General features: G+C 46.3%; 1 protein-coding gene across 3 annotated transcripts in view; it reads right to left on the bottom strand.

Moving 5' to 3' along the window:
* The window catches only part of TSPAN14 (tetraspanin 14), an 83,452-nt gene extending 60,891 nt beyond the window's left edge, over nt 1-22,561 (bottom strand). The window contains exons 1-2 of one of the 3 annotated variants that reach the window (XM_065551792.1): nt 22,305-22,527; nt 22,088-22,223 (exon numbers count right to left, since the gene is read on the bottom strand). The gene's annotated coding sequence lies outside the window, so the exon portion shown is untranslated. Of the gene's footprint in view, nt 1-22,087 lie in introns of all 3 variants that reach the window. The other 2 variants (XM_005293956.5, XM_005293957.5) reach the window with 2 other exon arrangements.
* Nucleotides 22,562-25,375: the final 2,814 nt, after the last annotated feature.

The raw sequence follows: 25,375 nt of genomic DNA, 5'->3' as shown, positions 1-25,375 counted from the left end.
CAAGAAGATTTTCCAAATGAATTTACACTCACATACTGCAATAAAGAGTGATATGCTTCCTAGAGTCTCAGCAACTTGCAACAAAAGTGAATCACATCAGACAGGATGAAGTCATATTAACAATAATGATTAACTAGAGTTCTGACTAACTGTTTACAATGCAGTCATAAGAGACTTAGAAACTGCAGGCATGTGTCTCATTTCTTTCGGTGTCAGCAAGGAAGCAAGCATCAGGCATCACAGAAAATAAGTTGTATCTAGCCAGTAACAGACTTCAACAGCAATCTTCAATGGTTAATTACAGAACAGCAGTGAAAAAGCTTCCAGTGGAATTCCAATCCATCCCCTTTAGCAGGTGGATACACTGAGGGCCTTCAAGGAGGAGAGCCAGGCACTCTCTCCAGCTTTAATAAGGACCCCCCACCCCTCACCCCAAGAAATCCCATCCCAAATATTTTTTATATTGCCAGGCTTTTTAAAGGAGATGCATCATGACCAAAAGTATTGAGCTTTTTTAAAATTAACATTTACATGGATTTATTTCCCTACATAATAAATAGCAATCTCCTGCATTTGGAAGCCAATCATTTTCCCAGGAACTTTGCACTCTTAAATTTTCCTCTCTCCACCAATTCATGTGTTTTCTTACAGAGTCTGTAGACACAATGTCTGAAGAAAGCCATCTGGGTGTATGTTTTTCCTCTCACACTCATGCCGTGGGTCCCAGCAAAGGGAAGAAATGTAGGTCTTGAAGGATTTTAAAGGAACTGATCTTACTCATCTTTAAATGTTTTCAACTGTACTCACATGGAGCAATTCCATTAAAGTCAGTTGGACGATTTGTCTAATTAAAGTGACATGCTTAAATACTTGTGGGATCTCAGCTTGTGTGTTTTTATTATTATTATTATTATTAATAATAAAGGTTTGAGCAGAGAAGAGTACATTTGTTTTTAAAATAAGATTCTCCTCCAGTGAAGTTTAGGAGTCCAGTACTAGATCAGGGGGATAGCACAGAAGGGGGGAGGGGGAGGGGGGAGAAGAGAAAGAAATGCATGCATTTGTATTGTAGGCTTTAGGAGTCCACTGAAACTTCACCTTCTGTTATCTTCCTCCAAAAAGAACTGGAAGTTAAGGCCATTTTCACCCCAATATATAATTCTCACAATCTTAGTTTGTTAAAAAGACATCCATTAATAGTTTATTAGGTCTTTATAATTAGAATCTTAATACATGTTACCAACTCAGATTCATACATTTTAAGGCTGAAAGGGACCATTATGTAGGGTTACCATTCGTCCGGCTTCCCCCGGACATGTCCGGCTTTTCTCAGTTAAAAATAGCGTCCGGGGGAATTTGTAAATGTCCGGACTTCCCTCCCCATGCAGAGTGCGCGCGGCTGACAGGGCAGCCGGCCGGATGGTGCCACTTGCATGGGGCTCCGGCAGCCAGAGAGAGCCCCTCCTCCGCTTCCCCCTCCTCTCCCCTGCAGCTGAGATCACTCCCCTCCTCTCTCTCCCTCCCTGCATTCGCAGCCAGCCGGCCGTTCGTAACGGACCTCCGGCAGTCTGGAGCTCCTCCCCCTGCCCAGCGCACCGCTCTGCAGCACTCTGCGAGGGCGGGAACCAGGCTATGCGCTCCGTGGGGGAGCGCGGCAGTGTGTCGGGCTGCACGTGGAGCCCGACACGCTGTTCTGAGTGGCACGGTAAGAGGGCCAGGGGGTCAGAGAAGGGGCAGGGAGGTTCTGGAGGGGGCAGTCAAGAGACAGGGAGCAGGGGGAGGGTTGGGAGTTTGGGGGGGGCTGTCTGGGGGTTGGGGGTGTAAGGTTTTGGGCAGTCAGGGTACAGGTAAGGGGTATGGTCCTAGGGGGGCAGTTGGGGGACAAGGAACAGGAAGGCTTAGATAGGGGGTAGGGTTCTGGAGGGCAGTTAGGAGCAGGGGTCCCAGGAGGGGGCAGTCAGGGGACAGGGAGCAGAGGGGTTTAGATGGGTCGGGAGTTCGGGGGGGGGCTGTCAGGGGGTGGGGAGTGGTTGGATGGGGTGTAGGAGTCCCTGGTGTCCATCTCGGGGTGGGGGTGTGGATAAGGGTTGGGGCAGTTAGGGGACAAGGAGCAGGGAGGCTTAGGTAGGGGGTGGAGTCCTGGGGGGCAGTTAGGTAGGGTGACCATACGTCTGTTTTTTCCCCGGACATGTCCGGCTTTTTGGTCCTCAAAACCCCATCTGGGGGGGAATTGCCAAAAAGCCGAACATGTCCAGGAAAATAGCTTTGCTGGCATCCCTGCCCCAGTCCCCTGCTTACCTTGCGGCTCCCGCAGGCTGCGAGCTGCAGGCGGATTCCCCCACGGCGGCTGCTGCTGCTCCCCCCAGACACCTCAGCTCTGTGTAGCTGAAGAGCCGAGCTGCCCGAGTGCTACCAGCTTCACGGTTTGCCGGGCAGCCCCCAGACCCTGCGCCCCCGGCCAGGCACTTCCCCTTCCGGGCTCCAGCTACGCTGGGGAGGCGCCCGGCTGGAGGCAGGGTCTGGAGGTCTGGGGGCTGCCCGGCAAACCGTGAAGCCGGTAGCGCTCGGGCAGCTGTTTCGCGTGGCTGGGAGGGAGGCGGGGGAATGCCGGGAGCTCAGGGGAGGGGACGGAGTTGGGACCGGGGTCGGGGCCAGGGCCCCGTGGAGTGTCCTCTTTTTTTAAAATGAGGAAATATGGTAACCCTACCATTACGACCATCTAGTTTGACCTGCTGCATAACATAGGCCAAAGAGTCTCATCCAGTAAATCTTGCATCAAGCCCCTAACTTCTGTTTGTCTAGCTTTACCTTCTAACAATTGGATCTTGTTATCCATTCTCACTATCTTGTTGTGTGTCCCATTTTAGGCACCAGACTAACAAATTAGAGGGAGACAAGAGGGCTACAAAAGAAATTTGGAAAACCTGACATAAGGAAATGTCAAAAAAATTGGACATGTTCAGGCTAGAAAAGAGAAGACTGAGTTAGGACCGGATAACAATCTTCAAGTATACAAGAGTACAGTGACCAATTGTTCTCCACTTCCAGCAAAGGTAGGGCAAGTAGTAATCTACTTAGTTTACACAATGGAAAATTTAGGTTGTATAGTTTTATTCTCTAATTTCTAACTATAAGGATTGTAAGAACCTAGGGAGGCTGCAGAATCCCAGTCACACTTTTTTTTTTTTTTTTTTTTTAAGAGCAGGTCGGACAAACACCCTGCCAGGGATGGCCTAGCTATACTTAATTCTGGCTCAGTGGGGTGGGGGGGGAGAACTAGAGAACTTCTCAGGTCCCTTGCAGCTCTACATTTCTATGATTCTATAATTGTGTCCTATATCAGCTTTTCCATGGTTTTGCCTAGAATGTGGGTCATGAAAGCTAGCTTATAGTTAATTTCTCAGGTCTTTTAAATACTGTACTGGCACAATGTTAGCTTCCCCCCTCCCCCACTCCTTTGGAGCCCTCCCAGTGTTCCCAGATTTGTTTAAAACACACCCACCCACAGTTCAGAGAGTTCCAGAGCCAATTTTTTTTTTAAATATCCTTCAGCACAAGTTATCCAGTCATGCATATTTTATAAGTGTTTACCTCTTTAATGATTACTATTGAAACATCTTCCTTAGTTACAGGCCAAGGCAAGTATTTTATTATCTCTGTAAACTATAAATACGTCATCCTATTGCTTTCCAAATACAGAACATATATTTTTACTATCCTTTTATAGTATCGGACCTATATCATTGCTAGGATTTAGTTTGTTCCTGATGTATTTAAAGTACTCCTTATTGTCCTTAACCCTACTGGCCACAGTTTTTCTATTGATGGATAAAATTGATAAGGAAAGAAAGATATTTCCACTTAACAATGAATATAAATCAGCAGTTTATCAGCTTTGCCATTTTTCAGTTTACTTATATTTAGATTGCTGTCGTCACCTCCCCTTTTAGTAAGAGTATGTTTATGGGTGAGGGGACATAATGCACTCAACTAATTTCCAATCATTCAATATCTCCTCCCACTGAATTATGCTCATAATTATTTCCAGCTTTGGAAAATTGGCTTTTTAAAAATCACCGAAGGGGGGAAAAAAAGAAAGAAAGAAAAAGTGTTATGTAACTGGCTCAGACTACACTCTGCACGCAGCAAATGAAGTTACATTGGCATCATTTGTACCTAGGCAACCACCAGTTTTCAGTCCACATTTATCTGACAGAATGAGGTCTCATAATAGAATTACTCAAGTTAATTGCAAGTGTTAGAAACGTATCATCTATAATTTTTAGAAACTCCAAGAAGTTTTACTAGTGGCAGCATGAGACCTCATCAAGTCCCCCAAATTGAAATTCCTTATGATAATGCAATACAGATAGATATTTTATGACAGGCATATCCTATCCTCTCAGCTGAATTAGTACAACCAATCCACCTATATGCATTATGGGTCCTATCAATATCAGGCATGTCAGCAACTCAAAAGCAGGTAAAAGGTATCCCTAGCATAGAGTGTCACCCCACCTTCTCTTCAGCCCACTCCGTCTTCCACTAGAGTCACCCTACTGTAACATTCCAGTCACATGAATCACCCCACCAAGTCAAGAATACCAACCATATCAAGTTTCTTTTCATAAATGAATATTTTTAATTCTTATTTACCACCCAGACTTCTAGCTTTGGTGTACAGGCAACTGGAGAATTTATTCTCTTTACATCTCTTGATTTGTTACCAGAGTTATATTTGAGTCGATGTCCTGTGTTTATCCTCTTAACACCCTCCCCTTCTGATGCTAATTTAAAGCCCTCATGACTACTTTATGTCTAGTTTGCTATCCAGAAGCTTAGTTCCCCTTCTATCAAGTTGGTGGCAGTTGTGGGGGTAAGACCTAATATTGATGCAAAAATAAAATTTAACTTAATTTTTTTAAGTTGTTACAAACTTGTTTGCACCTTCACTAAATATCAAGATGCAGCTACAAGAACGTTATAGCCAGGATGTTTGGAAATATAACAATATACATAGTTAGCTTATTGTTACAAAACTTTAAAGCTAAAAATCAGAAATTCCAGAATGTTTATACTTTGATCTCTCTAGACTAAGCAAACATCAAGCCTACAAACCACAAACACTTGGAAGAAATCTGACTGAAAAGAATGCAATGTTGTGTTATCAGAACAATAAACCCAGAGGTAAAACAGGCCTATAACAAATCCTCCTCCACCACCTTCCCGCGCCACCCACCCAGTAAAACTTGAGCTTAAACCCATCAACAAGATATTCTAGAAACATCTTTATTGAAATTGTTTTCTTCTATACACACAGTAAAGTCTTTTTCATTCTTTAAACTTGGAGAACATTTATGGTGGTAAGTGATCTATAGAAGACACTGATTACATTCAACTCATTTTTCCACTTAAAGGAGAAAACCTTTGTTGGTTCTCAAATGCTTAAGATTGCATAAGCTTCTTTTAATGTGTATATTTGAAAGTATTTTTGTATCTAAATGCAAGCCTTCACATAACTGCCTGATATTGTTATATGACTAGTAAGATGTTTTATGTATAAATATAGAAAAATCATTTGGTGCTAGGCTAATTACTAATGTAAGCAGGATTTATATTAACGGGGAATTAATTAATTACTGATGGTGCCTGAGCAAATCCTCACCCAATGCAAGATGACAAAATTTGAAATGATGATTTTCTTATCATGTGGAGTCAACAACTCAGGCTAAAGGCTTTCTAGAGTTATTTAATTTTAAAAGACTGTTTTGAAAACCAAACACTCATGCAGAAGAACAGGAGTCTCTGGATCTTTCAAAAACAGAATTTCCTGTCAAACGCTAATAATAAAAAAAAGTCAGAAAGTGTACTGGATAAAAAAAAAGCTTTCCTGCCACAAGAAGAATGGAAGCAATTAAAGAAATGTTGCATATTCGTTAAACAGACAGTATTTTCAGGAGCTGAAAGCGTCACCGAAGCAAACAGAGTGACAGCAACCAATTTGAATCTAAACAAGCATGAAAGATGTGTTTTCCTATAATTTCATTAAAATAAGAAAGGTATTTAAAAAAAAAAAAAAAAAGGACTCTGAAGTGAGCATCCAATACTCACATGCTGTCTAAGCACAGTAACAGGAAGTACTTCACAGCGCATCCTGTCCATTTCTACAAGCAAGTTGCCACAGACAAGAAAAACAGAAGACTCAAGATAAAACCAACCCAAGACTTCAACAATGGATTGGGGAGAGGAAGTTAATTAAGACACAGCCAATGGATTAGATTTAAAACTCCTGTAATAACTGTTGGAATTTTGAAATTCTGTTGTAACTTTAAAAAGACAGTTACTCCTGTTAATCACCAGGTGGTTGGGTAATGTATTCGTGGAAAAGTAAGCAAGCAGAGGAATAATGGAATTGAATTGGATTTATGATTCCTAATACTGGTTAATTTGCCTGTCCCAAGACAGTTCCTTAAATGGCTTCTAAGCAACTGATTTAAGTATTCTCTTTGGTTGATGTTAAGATTGCTTACTTTGTAATGTGTCCAGCCGTCCCGTTTTTAACAGGACAGTACCATATTTAAGCCCTCTTGCAGGTGTCCCTCCTTTAAAAAAAAAGGAAACAAACAAACAAACAAAAAGCCACACAGGCAAATTGTCCCATATTTTCCGCTCCCCCGCTGGTCGGTCAGCGCAGCCCCAGTTGCATCTTGTTTGCGGCTGGCGAGTGAGTGCGGGCAGGTGGTGATTAGTCTGTGACAGCACCTGGTGGCCTCAGGACAGGTGGAGAGGCGGGAAGAGGCGACGTCAGGTAGGAGAGGCAGACCTGTGGGTAGGGATGTATGTCACCCCTCCCCATGTGAAACCTAAAGCAGGGATTCTCAAGGGGGGTCCGCAAGCCCTTTTGGGGGGCCACTATGGGGGAGGAATAGCTCATTGGTTTGAGCATTGGCCTGCTAAACCCAGGGTTGTGAGTTCAATCCTTGAGGGGGCCCATTTAGGGAACTGGGGTAAAAATTGGTCTGGAGATTAGTCCTGCTTTGAGCAGGGGGTCCTGAGGTCCCTTCCAACCCTAATATTCTATGATACTAGGCCCCTATGCTGAAACCCAGAGCTTCAGCCCCAGTGCCCCGCACAGGGATGAAAACCCAATCCCTGGCACCCTCTGTGGGGCTGAAGCTGGGAGATGTGGGGCTAAAGTCCGATCTCCGACACCATCCTCCTTCCCCAGCTGAAGCCAGGAGCTGTGAGGCCGAATGCCCAAGTCCTGGCAACCTCTGAGGGGCTGAAGGCAGGAGCTGCAGGGCTGAAGCCCTGATCCCCAGTGTGCTCCCCCCAGCCCTGGGCTGAAGCTGGGAGCAGCAGGGCTGGATCCCAGATCCCTGGTGCTCCCCATGGGGAGAAGCCCCCTGAGCAGAGTTGGGGGGCAGAGATATTGCCCCCTGAAGTACAGTGGAATTGCAAGGCAGTCCAGGGGGCAGCTCCACACCCCCTTCTCTCCCCACCCCCTGGCCAGTTTGGAGGCGGGAAGCTGGAGCCGGACAGTGCAAAGCTGGTGCCATAGAGCAGGCAGCTGTGGTGTTCCCTCCTCTCCTGCTAGGGCAGCAGGTTAAAGCTACTCCTCAGCTCTCAGCCCCCTTTTCCCCCCCCACATACGGTAGCTGGTAAGAGCTGCAGGGGGGGGGGGGGGGACTGGCCCCATGGCTGGCAGAGCCCTGAGAGAATAGGGACCGTAGGGGAGCCCTCCTAACACACAGCCCCTAGCTACCTCCTACCCTGCACCCTGAGCTACCCCCTGCCTGCGCTCAGCCCCTAGCTACCTCCTACCCTGCACCCTGAGCTACCCACCCTGCCTGCACACAGCCCATAGCTACTGCTCTTTCTGCGCCCTGAGCTGTTTTCAAACTTTTTGAGCTAATGCCCCCCCCCGCCCCACCACAACCAAGACAGGCTGAGTGGCCTGCTGAGGTGAATCAGGGGGTGGAGGTGGCACTCCCTCCGTGGACCTGCCATATGGAACGGGCTTGAGCCCCGCTGCCCCCTACCCCCAAAATAGAAATCATACTACGCCTATGCCCGAGGCCCCACTCCCCGGCTCAGACCCCCGAAGCCCTCCTTCCCCCGCTGGGCCCTGGAGTTGTTATAGCACGTTGGGGTGGGGGACACTACTGCATAGTTCTGATTGATTGCCATTGAACTCGCTTGAATTTGATCAATTTTACCAGGTGTCCCATATTCAGCATACAGAAATATGGTCACCCTATTACTTTGCCAACTGTAAACTGAGTGGTTATACATTAATAACCAAACAGGTCCATCTACCCTGAAATGAAGTACTGTTGCCCACATAAATATTCCTAGATATCTAAGGATATATTAAAGAATGGATTCACAATTTTAGGAAACAATATACTTTGGTTACTATTTCTTCTGTATGTGTGTCTGTGGAGAGCTTTTAACAGGTTACACCCTTGAGAGTGCACACCTCTTCATAAACAAAAACCAAAGTAACCATTGTCTCATGTGTTTTTAATGTTTCCTTTTCCTTTCTTTAATAAAATAGCCATGGTTACTAATTGTGATTATTTTGCTTGGTCTTGATCCTGGTGTCCCCTAAGGTAAGTAAAAGAACCCCCATGATTAAATAGTGGAAACCACAACCTTGAGTTGGCAATAGCTAGGAAGAGCTGGCCTAGCATTTCTTCTTTCTTGAAACAAAATATTTTTAAAACAAAAGGTTACTTGGCATCCGACAAGTGAAAGCTACACCTTTCAAACCCACATAGTCCAAAACATACAACTTCCTCTCCAGATAGAAGGTGGTCCCATGGTCCACAAAACAGAAACCCTGTACTCTACAATGCTTAACTCCAATATCTTCTGTTGCCTATCTTCTCTTGCTCTTGGAACAGGAAGAAACTTTGAGAAGATCACCTGTACTTCCCCCTCCTTCAAACTCTCTTACAAGATCCCTGAAGTGTCAATGTGTATAGCCAAATGGATCCTTGCCTGAAGTCTTCAAAATCCCATCCAACCTTTAAGCGACATGTATTGTCTTCACTCCAAAGAGACTGCACAGAGTCCTGCTGTTCTTTTGTCACCTGCAGAATGTATTGTCCACGCTTTAACAATGAGTCCCCACTGCGGGGACTTTAACAACCTGTGAACCCTTTCACTAAAATGTCAAGTCTCGCAAACCCCTCCTAAAAATGAATATTTCCAGGGATTTTCTCCTTTACCTGAGTATACATTATAAAAGCAGTGATCTTGGAAATATAAAGTTTGTTTTTATGACATGCTTATTACACATTATAATTTATAATTACATTATTTTTATTACATTATTACATTATGAAAACAGCAACACCCTTCCTAGATCTCACTTCCGTAGCTTGTATCACTTTGAATAAGCCTGTTCTAAAACAAGGTTCCTATGTTTCATCAAGGATTATATGATTTGAAACAGCATGAAGGTATTTAAGAAGCCAACTCAAAGAGTTCCTCCTACATATGCATTCAGGTCTTGAGTAGTCCAGGCAAACAACGCACGTTACAACAAAGCTTAAACTTGTTCTTCATAATAATTTTAAAAACAATACTACCTGCCTATTTAATTTAAAAAACAGCAAAAAATATCCACCTCCCTTTCCATTTCTTATAAAAAAAGAGTCTTGAAGTTTAAATCTCCTCAGTATGATAGATATGCTTGCTTTGATCTGCTTAGCTCCTGGAAGTCCAGGGGCTCCAGGCTGCTGGCCCCGTGCGGTCCGGGGTCCCTAGGGACAGCTCTATCCGCCATTAGGGAATTTTCCCCCCTCCCCTGAGAACCCCCTGTAACATTTCATGAACCCCAGTTTGGGAACCACTGGTCTAGCCCAGTGGTGAGCTGGAGCCAGTTCCCACCGGTTCACAAGAACCGGTTGTTAAAATTTAGAAGCTGGTGTAGAACCGGCTGTTAAAGGGGCGGGTGGGTGGACAAACACTCCAGTCTGCAGGCCACATCTGGCCTGCAGAACCGTCCTGTCCCCTGCCTGAGCTCCCAGCTGGAGAGACCGAGGCTCCCCCGGCCCCTTGCCCGCTTCTCCCGCCCCCACAGAGCCGCAGCATGCTGAGCCGCCGGTGCCAGCGCTCTGGGCAGCTCAGCTCCTGCCGCTTTGAGTGGGAAGGTAAGGGTGGGGGGAGGGGACTGCAAGCTCCAGCAGGCCGCACGGCATAACCCGGCATCCTTACATGCTGCCCTGAGCAGCATGGTAAGGAGGCTGGGCGGGGCTGGGAGGAGGGGTTGGATAAGGCAGGGAGTGGTTGGAGGGGATGGAGGTTCTGGAGGGGGGTGGGGGGTCAGGGGCCGGGAGGGTTGAGTAGGGTGGGAGTTCTGGGAGTCTATCGGGGTGGTGGTGGATGGGGTCAGGCAGAGGAAGCCAGTACGCCCCAGTTCGGCGTACCAGCAAGAGCCGGTGCGCCGTACCGGGGTGGCCCAGCTTCCCCAGGGGGCAATTTAAGGGGTCTGGGGCTCCCAGCAGGGGCTGGAGCCCCAGGCCCTTTCAATTGCCACCAGAGCCCCGCTGCTGGAGCCCTGGGGTAGGGCTGTGGGGGCCTATTTAAAAAGTCCAGGGCTCCCGCTGCTTCTACCGCCCCGGCCCTTTAAATAGCCGCCAGAGCCCCGCTGCTTCCCCAGGGCTCCGGCGGCTATTTAAAGGATTGGGGTGGTAGAAGCAGGGGAGCCCTGGCCCTTTAAGTAGCCCCCAGAGCCCAGGGCTACTGCTGCTACCCCGGTGGCAGAAGGGGGAGGGGGGGAAATAAGAGAGGAGAAATTTGCCAGTTCTGAGGGGGGCAGTCAGGGTCAGGACGTGGGTTGGGGTCAAATGGGGGCGGGGGGGAGATGAGAAGAGGAGACAGGTACACGGGGCTTGTACTCACCGCACGGTTCCCTACCGGGTCTTTGGTAGCACTTCAGCGGCAGGTCCTTCACTCGCTTCGGGTAAAAGGACCTGACACCGAAATCCCGGAGCAAGTGGACCTGGTAGGTAACTGGTTCTTAGGATTTTGGGAGCTCATCACTGGTCTAGCCTCTTCTCTAGATCTGTTTGATGTCCTCAAGGATTGGGCTGAGCATCCATCCTCAGGCATATCCAATGGAGATCCCTTTTCCTTCCCTCTGGACGAATCTTCCAATACATTCTCTGTGGCGGATTTTAATTGCAAGTCACACGATATTTGACAGGAACTGGGGCTTTAAGCAAAGGGTCTCAGTTTCCGTTTAAAGAAAAAAAAAATTATAGAATTTGTAGCTGTGGAGAAAGTCTTGAAAGCCATGAGCCAGAAAGGATCAGAAGCCAAAAGGCAAATAAAAGCCATCCCAAAATATTTTTAAGTCTTGTTATTTTTAAGTTACTCATGATTCTTCCATGTTTGGAGTGGGCAATACTCTTAATAGAAAGTATGACTGAAAACAGAGGCTGTCCAAGATAGCGGCACATCTCAGAGGAATGCAGAAGACGTGAGTTTAAAGTCCAGAGTAGGTGCGAAACAAGGCAAATATCAGGCACCAGTTCTGTTCTCATGTATGCCAGATTTGCACAAGCATATCTTCATTTAAAGTCTGTGATACCCTCTATCCTCCAGGCCTGGAAGAAGAATTGTGATTGGTCCAGAGTTGCACTCACTGAGCTGTGTGGCCAAAGGACAGTGCCTGGCCATGCTGTACGTGACTTTTTATTTGTACTTTTGAGCACTGACAACTCTCAGAAAACTCAAGGTTCTTATGTAAAAAGGCAGCCTGAACTATCCCATGCTAAGTTAAAAACCACACCCTTCTGGCTGTTAAATAAGAGGGACGTTGGTAAATCATTGAAAGGCAGGCATCTGTATATTGCACTGAATCACATATATTTATTCAGATACTAATCTTCCTGCTTTTTTGTGCAGAAAGTTCAAGACCATAAACAAGAAAGCCATGTGCACTTGGCAGTTAAGGGAGCCGTTTTTCCGATTGTCTGTCAATTTCAGGAAGAAGGAGATGGGATTCTTAGCTTATTGTACAATTCAACTAAAATATTTACTATAATAAGTCATATTTTAAAGGAGTCAAGACAGGAAGTGAACAGTTTTTTTTGCCAATTTTAAAGTAACACCAATTTTAAAAAGCCCGACACTTAACCATACCTCACTGCCCTTCTCAATGGACGCCACCCATTTTAGTTTCCAAGTTACCTACATGCCACGCTAACTGGCATCCTCTTGCCTTTTACTATTTAAAGTTATTTACATGCAACTTTCAATACAGTTATTTGCACAGAAGGAATGAATCCTGCAGCATTGAAGTCTGGTAATTTTGTTTAATTTATTTAAACGTCTCATTTTAGGTCTGTGTCACACACTGTGCCCTTGGCAAGCCAAGAATTGTGCTTCTCAGTTTGAAGTTTTTTAACCTACTATTGTAATAAGTTAAAAGGATACTGTTAATTTCAAAGTTTAAGAAAGCTGATATTGGAAGAGCTTTTCTATCTTGTGATAAGAAACAGATGCATTTTTCTATGCAATGCTATATTTGTGATTTGTTTAGTATAATCAGCCTAGTTAATGTCCGTATTACTGAGACATGTGGGGCCGAATCACTGGAAGAGTTTGATTTTATTTTTGTCTTTTTAAGACAAAGATCACGGTTCTCCCATGTAAGAGGAACTTTTATAATAATAAAGCCACACCCCATCACCACAGGATGCACCTTCTGTTTAGGCAAATCATATCAGGTTTCTGGCACATTCAAAACTTAAATTTCAGAGCTGGTTGCAAAGGAATATTTGTCCCGAGTTGCCCTGAAAACGCACTCAGAGAGGACTTTGTTTTACATGAAGTTCATGAGAGTCAAGCACATGGATCACAAAGAAAATGGCTCTTTGTAGCCATTAAGACAGCTCAACAACTCTATATGGTAATTAATCTGCCTACCAACTGAGCCTTTCTGATAAAGAAATGGGCTTGAGAGACTTTTGAAAGAGAACTAACAAGGAGAGCTGTGAAACACAAAGCAGTGGAGACTATGAGAAAGAGTGACCAAAAGGCACATTCTCAGCCTCTCAACAATTTATGCAGCTGAGCTAAGGGCAAAATTTTGGCTTGTCATGAAGGATGTCCCCAACTGCAAGATAAAGTGAGCTAGTTTGCACTGTGAAAGACACCCAAGTTTGAGGAGATGTGTGTGGTGACCAGGTTTATTCAGGGCCCATCACTGCAAGACAAAAAACAAACTGCTGTAGTCGGATACAGCTGGCAGACAGTCTCGCTTTTCTCCCCCTCCCCCAAACACACACAAAGGGCAGGGATGGGGTCATGAGAAACTTTGTCAATTGTTTCACTAGGACTCCCTATCCTCCTCCGGGAATCAAGACAAGCTTTCCACCTCTTGTGACGTATGCCAAGAAACAGCCGCCTAGCTCATACTGATGAAGGCAGCAAAGCAATGTTAATAAGAATGTCTGAGCTCCTTTAAATGCAGACTTTGCCTTATATATTGGTCACCCTTTGTGAGAAAGGGACGCTCCTGTATTTGTAATCATTTGAAGGGCACAAAGGATGAATTACAACATAAAGACGTTCTAATCAGTACCTGTAACAGAGAGGTAATTCTTTTTTCAAACATCCTTAAAGTGAGAAGTGACAGCTGAAACTACTGTTCTGACAGGCTGGTGATATATCTGGTGACAAAGGAAGTACAGCCCAGTTGTGAAAGCATGAAAGGCAGAGCATTTCTATCAGAGGAGATCTTAAAAATTGAAGTCCTGACTTTTTTTTTTGGGGTAAAACAAGGGCTCCTTTTTCCACCACCCCAAGTCCCAAGTGTCCCTTTCCCTCGTTGTTGAGCAGTACCCTATGGGCAGAGGACAGCATCTAACTGGGACCTCCAAGAGCTAGCTGCATTTCACTGATAAACATTATACGTTAACAGTACTCTTGAGATATGAGACTTCCAAGTGGTAGCTCCAAATTAGCCAGTTCCTACAGTAATCCTACTTCCACTCTACGCTATCGTTTTTCCATTCGCTTGCTGTAAGTATCATTATGGTGTCTATGTAAAGATTGCCTGGCTGTTCTCTGACATGCCTGGAGGTTAAGTGCTTCCTCTAACACAGGGGTTCTCAAACTGGGGGTTGAGACCCCTCAAGGGGTTGCAAGGTTATGACATGGGGGGGGGGGCCACAAGCTGTCAGCCTCCACCCCAAATCCCACTTTGCCTTCAGCATTTATAATGGTATTAAATATACAAAAACATTTTAATTTATTGGGGGGGGGGGGCGCATTCAGAGGCTTGCTATGTGAAAGGGGTCACCATTACAAAAGTTTGAGAACCACTGCTCTAATACAATTTAACAGCCAGGTGTCAGAGACAGAAAGTGGGCATGAAGATCAGCTACATGCCTTGGCAAGGAGCAAACACACACTGCCACACAAGAGACCAAAGTTCAGCACCTGGGCAAAGTGACGCCATTTCCCAGTTTCTCTCCCCGGTGCTTCTGGTGTCAGGCTGTGGCTTTTAGAATTATTTTTATGCCTCAAAACAGCAGACCAAAAAAAATTAAAAATCATTGTGCCACTCCTATAATTCACAGCATTTAGCTGCCATCTGTCCCAATGGAAAGAGCTGTAGTGCTCCATTCTACTTCCTACTGCTTTAGAAGCTACTTTAAATATTTAATATCCTGTTTTTCCTAAATACTAGATGGGGGTTTAGAGGGCGGTGGTTTTTTGTTTGTTTGTTTTTAAATCTGGCACAGAAAACTTACACTTTCAAAAAGTCGTGAATTTAGGGTTGTCCAGTTTTCGGCCAGAAATCTGGTCCAAAGGGGACCTGGGCAGTGTCCAGTCAGTACTGCTGACCGGACATCAAAAGTCTGGTTACCACAGGCGGGCAGGAAGACCAGCTACTGCTGGAGTTCAGTGATGGACTGGAGAGAAGCTCAGGAACTGGCTCCTGCAGAGGAGGTAGGTACCGCCTTCTCAACCTCCTGAGACCCCAGCTCTAGAAACAGACCCTCCCCCACCCAGATTGCCCCCAGCTCCTCACCCCAGCCATGCCACAACTGCCCACGGCTCCTTGCTTTGGGATTGACACACACCCCTCCACCCTGGGGCCTCTAGTGTCCGGTTTTAACAAATTGGAAAGTTGGCAACCCTATATGTACTACTAAAAGGACAACTATGGTACCAATCCCTATTCAGTCCACCATCAAGCCACTTTTTAATTACAGACTCAACTAGGGCCTGAGACAAAGCCCATGACTGTTGAAGGAAAACTGCCAACCAACTTTAATGGTCTTTGGATCAGGCCCTTACCAAAGAGATTTTTACCATTATTCACTTATATTCTCAGTCACAAAACCAGACAGGCAAGATAGAGACATTTAGTCAAATAATAATATGTATGGAGTGAAGGACGACCCTAATAGTCACTGCTTTGCCAGAGACTCCAGCCCTTGACACTCCAAGGATGAGGATGGACAGAAGCTGTTCTCCAAGCAAAAACAATGTTTGGTTGTGGAGAGGCTGATCAGAAGGGGGAATTCACAGTTTTTAGAAGCATGAGCTTCATTCCCAGCAGAGAGCACTTATTTGCTTCTGAAAGAGGAAGATAGAGAGAAGGAGGGCTGGGGGCAGGAGATCAAAACAAAAAGCCTGTCAGACCCACTTGTTAGCTGGGTTCTACATGGGCCTTCCAACTGCACAGGAAACACAGGGAGTTTGCTTTGCTTCCACAACCTGCTGGAAGCACAGGTTGTGGAGCCATTTTGTCTTGGGGCTATATTTGAATTTCATTTTCCAACTATATGTTGCATATTTAGACACTGAGGTGCAGGTGCAATGCTGAAGCGACGAGTCAATCAAGCAGAATGAGGCTTGTTTTCCCCCTACACAGAGCGGCCACTTGGAGCTTTGTTCAGAGTGGTGATGCTGTAAATAAGGTCAGGTCGATAAGAGCCAGAAGAGTTTGAGTGTAATAAATACACTGATAACTGAAACTCCTAGAAAATAGTCTCATCTGCTGAAGCTCCCTATGATGAGAACTTCCAGCTTCGAGATGGATAAATCCTCACTTTGTGCAGATCACGTGACCTGAAGAGCTCACATGCTGCTACACTCCCTTCCTTTGACTCATCCTCAGCAGGAGCAGCTGATACAAAGCAGGAGAGGAGCAGTCATCCCTTGGCCTCCTGCCCATACAGCACAGCTATCCCCAGTTGTTGAAATCCAGCACTACTCAGTGTACCCAGGTAGGCTTACGAAACCTGGAATGGTCCGTAGTAGGCTGTCTGTATCTGCCAACAGTCCTGTTTTGGAAGTGGCAATAGCAAACAAGGATGTGGAAGAATATCGAGCCTGCACTGAAGGAGGCAGATGCTTTCCAAGGGAGGTCTCTTGTTCTACCTTTATTGGCTGAGGCAGCAAAACACACATGCATATTTCTGTTTGTTCTGATTGGAAGGTGAGAGGGCCAATAGGTGTCCCCTCATAATAAAAACTGAAGCAATAGATAAAGAATATATACAACTCACTCTAAAGTGGAAACCAAGCTTGGTTTTGTTCTTTTAAAACAAGGTGGTTCCGCAGAAACAACTTGTCCCAAAGAGGTAAACACAGCATCCATGAATTATACACTGTTAAGTACTCTTAAAAACACATCATTTATACCAGCAGAAAGCACAGTACCATAGTCTCCTTATTTTGAGAAGTATTGGCCCAGAAAGCCTATCGTGCACAGAAGCATGGCATGAAAATAAGCTAGTGGGTAGGCACACTCTTGGCTCTGTAATGCAAACTTTGAACAAAAAAAGCTCAGTTTCAGATTTATACAAACCACACATTTTGATCTGCCCCCAGTCAACTGCAGTTTGGTGGCAGAAGATCCTCTGCTTTGTTACTGAACTGTAACAGAGATCAACATTCAAACCCTGCAGAGTTCACATTGAAGAGAAAAAACAGACAACACAGAACCAGACACAAACTCAACCTGTTCTAACTAACAGTGCTCAAACTTTGCAACACCTGAGGCTGCTCAGGCAAAACTTGATAGATGAATAGGGAAGGTTTGCTGTGGTCAAGGCTCCAAGCAATAAAATCTTTGTCATCTTTACCCTGCGGTTGCTGGGAAAGGATGGCTACTGTTCACATTTCAAGGCTCCATGGACCACATTTAACCACCCTTAAAGGAAGGGCACATCAATATCACAACATACTGAGTACTGCTTAAAAAGAGTAGCTCCCAAACTGCTCATCCACTGCAAGTGGGATGCAGGAAGTTAAATAGCACAAGTACCCATAGACTTACATTAAAACACAGCAAATTGTAATCTTCAGCCCCAGAGAAGGTGCTCTAAATTGACATCTAGTCTAGTATTATGCTTCTCTGGCTGCAGAAAGATGCCTGAGGGTGGTCACCTCCTACACAAATGGACCCTTTGACAGTACTGATTTATGGGCTATACATTGGCCTTGTTCACATCCCCCAGTTTAGGGCAGATTGGGGAGTTATTCTGGGTTTTTCAGGGGCCATGGGAAGCAGAGCACAAATCAGAGCAGTCTCAAGTTTGCTCTGACTTTCATTAGGGGCCTGGCAGACAACTGCATAGCCCCAGAGTATGAAGAGCTCAAAGGTGGCTTTGCCTAGGGTTACCATTCGTCCGGATTTACCCGGACATGTCCTCCTTTTTGTGCTAAAAATAGCGTCCGGGGGGAATTTGTAAAGCACTCACAATGTCCGGGATTTCCCCCCTCCCCCTGCAGAGCAGAGCGAGCGGCTGGGAGGGCTGCAGGAAAGTCCCGGGCTGGACTCAGGAGCAGCTGTAGAGGAGCCGGATCTGCCCTGCATTCTGAGCCGGCAGCTCCCTTGCAGCCCAGTCCGGCAGCACTGTGCAGGGCCAGGGACCGGGTTTTGTTGTGCAGGGCCAGGGACCGGGTTTTGTTGTGCAGGGGAGCTCAGCCACGTGTCCGGCTCGGCTGCACAGAGCCCAACACTCTGTTCTGAGCAGCAGGGTAAGGAGGTCAGGGGGCAGGAAGGTTCTGGAGGTGGCAGTCAAGAAACGGGGGGGGGGGCTTTTTGGGGGGAGTGGAGAAAGTTTTGGGCAGTCAGGGTACAGGTAGGGGGTAGGGTCCTGGGGGGCAGTTGGGGGACAAGGAACAGGGAGTCTTAGGTAGGGGGTGGGGTTCTGGAGGGCAGTTAGGAGCAGGGGTCCCAGGAGGGGGCAGTCAGGGGACAAGGAGCAGGGGGGGAGTGTTTGGGAGTTCTGGGGGGGGGGCTGTCAGGTGGCAGGGGTGGGGAGATGGATCGGAGCAGTCAGGGGACAGGGAGCAGAGGGGTTTAGATGGGTTGGGAGTTCTGGGGGGGGGGGCTGTCAGGGGGTGGGGAGTGGTTGGATGGGGCGTGGGAGTCCCAGGGGTCTGTCTGGGGGTGGGGGTGTGGATAAGGGTTGGGGCAGTCAGGGGACAAGAGGCAGGGAGGCTTAGATAGGGAGTGGAGTCCTGGGGGGCAGTTAGGGGCAGGGGTCCCAGGAGGGGCAGTCAGGGGACAAGGAACGGGGGGAGGGTTGGGGGTTCTGGGGGGGCGGGAAGTGGGAGGGGCAGGGGCGGGGCTAGGGCGGGGCTCCTCCCGTCCTCTTTTTTTCTTGCTGAAATATGGTAACCCTAGCTTTGCCCCACTCATTCCTGCCTCAAACAAAGGTAGGGAATAGGGTTGCTAATTTTGGTTGGATGTATTCCTGGAGATTTCATTACATCACATGATCTTTAGAGATTATCTTAAATCCTGGAGACTCCAGCAGATTGGCAACCCTAGCAGGGAGTAACCAAGAATCAGGCCCCTGGATTCTATTCACATCACCACCACCGACTGGCTGTAGGATCTTGAGCATGGCACTCAGGCACCAGGAGCTTCCACCACCTTCTCCTCTGTAAGGAGAGATAATACAATGTCTACCCCCCAGGAAGTTGCCAGGCTTATTTTTTTAAAAATGAAAACTTACAAAGTACTTCAAACTACTCACTGACCCACCACAACAATGGTGCTATAAACGTTTCCAGATTTTTAAAACACCCGTTCTGTTATTTTATTTAAAAAAAAAGCTGTTTCAATAAAAACAAGTTGTGTTCCTATTTTCTTAGGAAAGCATTGCTGCTGTTTTCAGCATAGTTTGCTCAAGATTAATATAACCAACCTTCTTTTAATACCATTACTAGAGTGCCAAACCATGCCCCACAGACTCTCTTCAGAGTTAATAACCCCACATCACAAAACGCTAATCCGAGGCAGAGAGGGCCCTTGATATGCGTTTTTAAAGACAACAGAGAGCAGTTAAAATACAAAACAGCAGCACTCTTCCTCCCCCACAAGCCCAGCCAGATTTTATCCCAATTAGGAGGCCCAGAATGAATTACAATTCCTAGCCCATGCTTTCCCACAATTCCCCCACACAGAACTCCAGTATCACACACTCATCCATGCACAAGCACTTGAAGCTAGCCATGTACGCTTAGCTACTTAGAACTAGTAACTATAACGCTATCAACACTGGACCTGGCCTGGGGATTCACAAGTGGTTGGTGCTGATAGGCATTTATCTAGAGATGCAGCCTGAGGCTAAGAGTGACTTTTGTATCTCCAAGAAACACTCTTTGCTTTCATCATTTTTCTTAGATATTCATCGCTTTAAGACACTGCCAGTTTTAATCACTTAAACAAGAGTTGCAGAGTGCCTAGATGTTACAGTGCTGAATCATTTTTTCCCCCTCCCATGAGAGACTAAGGCCTGATTGTCCATCCCCTCCCTCCTACCCACCCCCGCCATCGGAGTGTAAGCTCTTATCTACAGTATTTTTTCTTCTTTGCAACAGGGACAGCCCTTTCTGTTGTTTCTGTACAACACCTAGCACAGTGGGGTCCTGGTTCATGACTGAGGCTCCTAGGTGCTATAGCGGGGTGGGCAAACTTTTTAACCCGAGGACCACAGCTGAGTATGGAAATAGTATGGCGGGGGGGCATGAATGCTCACGAAACAGGTTTCGGGTTTGGGGGGGGGGTGGAGGGCGTCAGCTGGGGGTGGTGCTTACTTCAAGCAGCAGCATGGCCCCGTCTCCTACATGGAGGTGTGGCCAGGCGGCTCTGTGCGCTGCCCTGTCCGCAGGAGCCATCCGTGCAGCTCCCATTGGCCATGGTTCCCGACCAATGGGAGCAGCGCTTGGGGTGGGGGCAGCATGCAGAGCCCCCTGGCTGCCCCTACACGTAAGACGGACATGCTGCTGCTTCCAGGAGCCACCACACGTGTGGAGCGGGGCAAGCTCCCAACCCCGCTCCCTGGCTGGGGCACCGGATCAGGCAAAGCCCCGCACCCTGCTCCCTGGCAGGATCTCGAGAGCCAGATTAAAATGTCTGAAGGGCCGGATACGGCCCCTGGACCATAGTTTGCCCACCCCTGTGCTATAGTAATACAAATAATAAATAAGCATCATGAAGAATTCCAAATGGAATCAATTTAATCAACAAGGTGCTTAAATATGTGCCTAACTTTAATCTTAGGTTAGGCATGTGTTGAATTGAGGCCTTAATGTTCACACAGCACTTTGAAGATAGTAAAGTTCTAGTACCTTGTCTACATAGGAAAGTTTTACCAGTTACACCAATTCTGTAGTTACACTAGAATAGCTCCTGTGTGGGCACTTGTGGTATGAGTTACTTTACTGAGCTTAGCTTAAACCCCTTCCTTAATGAAGACTTTAAAAAAAGGGGGGGGGGGAGGGGCACTCATACTATAATGGGGGAGAGAGGTTATAACAACATAACTACAGAGGTTTACATTTACACCCTTTGGTTATACCAAAAGAACCTTTCCCATGTAAGCAAGGCCTAAAGAAGGAGTATTACTCAACCCACCTCTCTGGGTGGAACAAAACAACTATTAAACAGTGCTCTGTAACAGCATATTCAGTTGAAACTGCAGGGGGAGGGGCTAGTTAGAATGGAATTGATTAAACTGCAATTGGACCTGCACATGTTAATTCTACTACTGCAAGATGCCCTTTTAATGGCCTCAAGTGGACAGGACCTCCACTTTCTGATTCATCTGGAAGATAGCCCATCCAAACCCATGTTGGCAGTATTTTGTAATTGAACCAGAGGGAAGAGTGCCACCTGTGTATTGATGCCACCACTTCCTGCAGCACCTTATCTTCCTCATTCAAGTACTGGCTCAGTTGGATCCTGGTTACCAATATGAGATCTAACATTACAGCTGGGCGATATAGGAAACCCTGTCACATTTTAAATACTGTTAACAGAAGCCAAAATAGGCCCTGGTGATTTCCATGGAGCTCCATCACAGGCTCAGGAGTCTGTTGCAAGATCAGAGCTTCACTCATCAGGGAAGGTTGTAATTGAAACCATTAGATAATACAATATACCAATGCCCTTTAATTGCATGGTTATGAGCTTTGAGAAAACTGTGTGTGGAAGGGAGAGGGGAGAGACACTAAAAGAAATTGTTGTGAGAACATCCCCATCAGCCCAGTAAATCAATATTGAGTGACTTGTAGAATTCAAAGTGGATGGTTTAAAGGGCATTGCACAGTGCAGGCAGACCTGTTTCTTAAATAGCAACACTACGGTTACAGGAAACTTTCTCCCATGTGGAACGAACTGCATCTCAACCACCATAGTCAAGCCCTGCTACAACTTTAACTCCCAGAGAAGCCTCCCAAGGTTGCCTTCTGGAGCTTCTTTTCTCTTGAGCCTCCGGAAGATTCGATCTGCTCAGCATTTTAGAAGTTTTAAGCAGATCTTTTCTCTCTCCTATTTACGTGGAGATGGGAACTAAGACAGACTCACGCACACTCTCTCACTCTGCAAATAAATCCCACGTAGGCTCTTCGAACCCACCCCGGCGAACATGATCAATTACAAAACTTGGGGCTAATGTACATGAACCGCGTGAGTGCCCGCCCACTTCCCGGAACCCAATAGGACCGAGTCCCGACAGGCTCGGCAGACTAACGAGAGAGAACATTCTCATTCATTGTCTAAATCCCCAAGAGAGAGAGAGGAAATACTTACAAACAGAAGGCTGGGTGCAGCGTTAACAATGGGGCTGCCCCTGCCCACGAACGAGAATCGCTCTTAGAAGAAGCCCAGGGAGAAATTAGCTGATGAGAACGATTGTAAAGAGCCGAAGACCGGGAAACAACAGCACCTAAGATAGAGTGACACAATGACGGCAGCACACAAGGAGGATCGGTGCACAGCCGAGATCAGCACAGGAAACGAGACTCACCCAGGAGCAGCCCTGGAGTCTGCTCAGTAAGTTTCACCAACTTGGGTGAAAGGCAAGAGGCTGCCAAAAACACAGGCGTTCCTCGGTTGGTTCCTGCCTTGGTTAGTCTATGAAAGCGGATCCCACGTGAAAAGAAACTCCCCCGCGCTCAGTAAATAATGACACCCGATTCTACAGAGCGGATTTCCCTGCCAAGCTCTCCAGTGGTGTGCAGCTGCTGTACTCCTTCTTGGCAGCACAGGAAATGTACTAATCATGTCTATCAGGCCACGCCTCTCTTTCGCAACAGGACGCACACACAGGCAGGGTCATTTTACACAAAGGAGAACTTCCAGGGAGTGTTTGCCTCTCCTCCTGGACACAATTCTACCCTGACCTCTCCATGCACATTAGCTAGTTCCTTATGACATAATCTAGCTCCTTTTTTTTTTAACCCATCTCTCTAATGGTTTGCAGGGGGAAAGTTCATATACTCGCCTAAATTTAGCTAAGAGAAACACCCAGTAATTCCAGTCACGTGCATTTTTAGACACTCCCACCAGTTAATTTTTTATTCAGTTTAATATGATTCCTCCCCCTCCACACCCACTATTTATAATACTTGTAACACTCATCAGCCTGACGGTGGCTCAGCTGAACTTCATACACTCCAGGAGATTAATTAAAGCACACAGCCTTCCTGAGAGGTTATAATTAGCCTAGTTCCAGACCTGCCCCCCTCTATCTCTTGTTTTAGATTGATTTTAAATCAGTTTTTAAAGTATCATACACAGCATTGCTACAATCCTCATTTTAATCACAAGTCTTTCACTATTTGCTGTTTGCCTTCAACCCCCCTGGAGTCCTGTGACTAGGTGACAACAATAGTGTAATCATGCCTCAGAGGGCCCTGGTGCAAGAATAGATTAGGGGCCCCCTTCCCAATTCTGAAATCTAAAATTTTGCTTGCCCCAAATATCCCCATTTTCCCCACAGCCCATCAACATCCTCCACTCCCTCCCCCCAGCCACCAACACCTAGCCCCTAACCCATTGCCATGGGAAATTTGTTAGTCACTCATCCCTACTTCAGTGTTCTGCCCCATCCCAGCCTAAGGGCAGCTGCTACCATCACCTGACCCACCCAGTCACAATACCTGCCAAATTTGAGTGATGAGTGGCATCACAACCTTGCACGTGGAGTCAAAGCTCAACCCTGGTTTGGCCCAGCCTCCCCTGCACCATGAGGCTGGGCCAAACCTGAATGGCGCTACAACCCCATGTTTCAAGTTACAATGTCACTCGCTCACATTTGGCCCAGCTGCCTCCTCTGCAGTGATGGGGATGGGCAGCAAGGCCAACTTTGAGTGAGTGGTTTTGCCAAGTGAAGTGCCAGAATGTCATTCCATTCCCTAACCTTCTTGGGGGGGGTCATGTTCAACTGTGCCATTGTACAGTGGAACCTCAAAGTTATGAGGAACCACCAGAGTTACTAACTGACCTGTCAATCACACTCCTCATTTGGAAGCAAAGTTCACAATCAGGCAACAAACAGCAAAGACCAAAAAAAAAAAAAAAAAAAAAAAAAAGCAAGCACAGTGCTGTGTTAAACGTAAACTACTAAAAAAATAAAGGGAAATAAAAAAAGATTTGACAAGGTAAGAATACTGTTTCTGTGCTTGTTCCATTTAAATTAAGATGGTTAAAAACAGCATTTTTCTTCTGCATAGTATATTTTCAAATTTCAGAGTAGCAGCCGTGTTAGTCTGTATCCGCAAAAAGAAGAACAGGAGTACTTGTGGCACCTTAGAGACTAACAAATTTATTAGAGCATAAGCTTTCGTGGACTACAGCCCACTTCTTCGGATGCATATATTATATTTTCAAAGCTGTATTAAGTCAATGATCAGTTGTAAATTTTTGAAAGAACACCCATAACGTTTGGTTCAGAGTTATGAACAACCTCCACTCCCAATTAGGGTGACCAGATGAGATGAAGAAAATATTGGGACACTGGGGGGGGGGGGGGGGGGGGGGGGGGGGGGGGCAAAAAAAAAGCTGCCGGCAGGCCGAGCAAAAAAAAAAAGCGGCACAAAATATCGGGACAAACTCAAAATCAGGACGTCTGGTCACCCTACTCCCAAGGTGTTTGTAACTCAGAGGTTCTACTGTCACTATGCTACAGTGGAGAAAAGCTTGAAAACATTTAACTGAGGACACACTAAAGGCTCAGCAACCAAAGAAAAAGAATCCAAGAACACATTTTTAAAAATGTCTTGTGATTTTTAAATCAATCTCCTGCTTGGGGGGGATGGACTAATTAATGGGTTTTGAACACTTGCACTTGGTGATAATATTCAGAGAGGTGAGAGTAATCATATCATCTGGTTTTCTGGGAACACCCCCACTTAAGGAGATTTCCCCAGTCTTCTGATTGTGTTTATGAAAAACAGCTCCCTCTCCCTACCAGTCCCTGAACCTGGCAATCATTAGATTGCTCAGACCACCTTCACAGGCTGCCCCTGGCTATCATTCGATTGCTGTGCTGAGCTCCTGTACATTGATGCCTCTGCTGGTCACCGGGAACAGCTGCTCCCTGACGGTTACCACTCAGCTATTCAGGGAGCACCAATAACTTGGCTCTCCTGGGTGAGTGGTAGGCTGGACCCTCCTGACCCACAGAGTCTCTGCTGGGTGATATTAGCAGGGATCCCTAGCACAATGGCTCTTAGAATAAACACACCACAGAGATACCTGAGGCAGTTCCCACCCCTCAAATTTAAAAAAAAAGAAAAAAAGGTGAGAGTCTGATGTAATTCCATGCCCCCTTGAGCTGGAGCCTGAGGCACAGGCCTTATGGTGTCTATGTCTTGGTGTGGTCCTGTTGAGTGGTTCTGCAGTGAGAAGAGATCCAGTGGTTCTCAACCTATTTACCATTGTGGGCTGCATATGTGGGCCACATCCAGTACTACCTGTATGGCCCTGAGGATGTCACATGGGCCACAGCTCTGTGCTGATTGGGCCACAAGCAGGCCGCAGGTTGAGAACCACTGACTAAAGCATTGCAGGATGCAGTGCTGGCCGTTGATGCCT

Source organism: Chrysemys picta, chromosome 7 (assembly GCF_011386835.1).
Source record: "Chrysemys picta bellii isolate R12L10 chromosome 7, ASM1138683v2, whole genome shotgun sequence".
In the NCBI taxonomy this organism is placed as follows: domain Eukaryota; kingdom Metazoa; phylum Chordata; order Testudines; family Emydidae; genus Chrysemys; species Chrysemys picta.
This window is presented reverse-complemented; position numbering and strand designations above follow the sequence as displayed.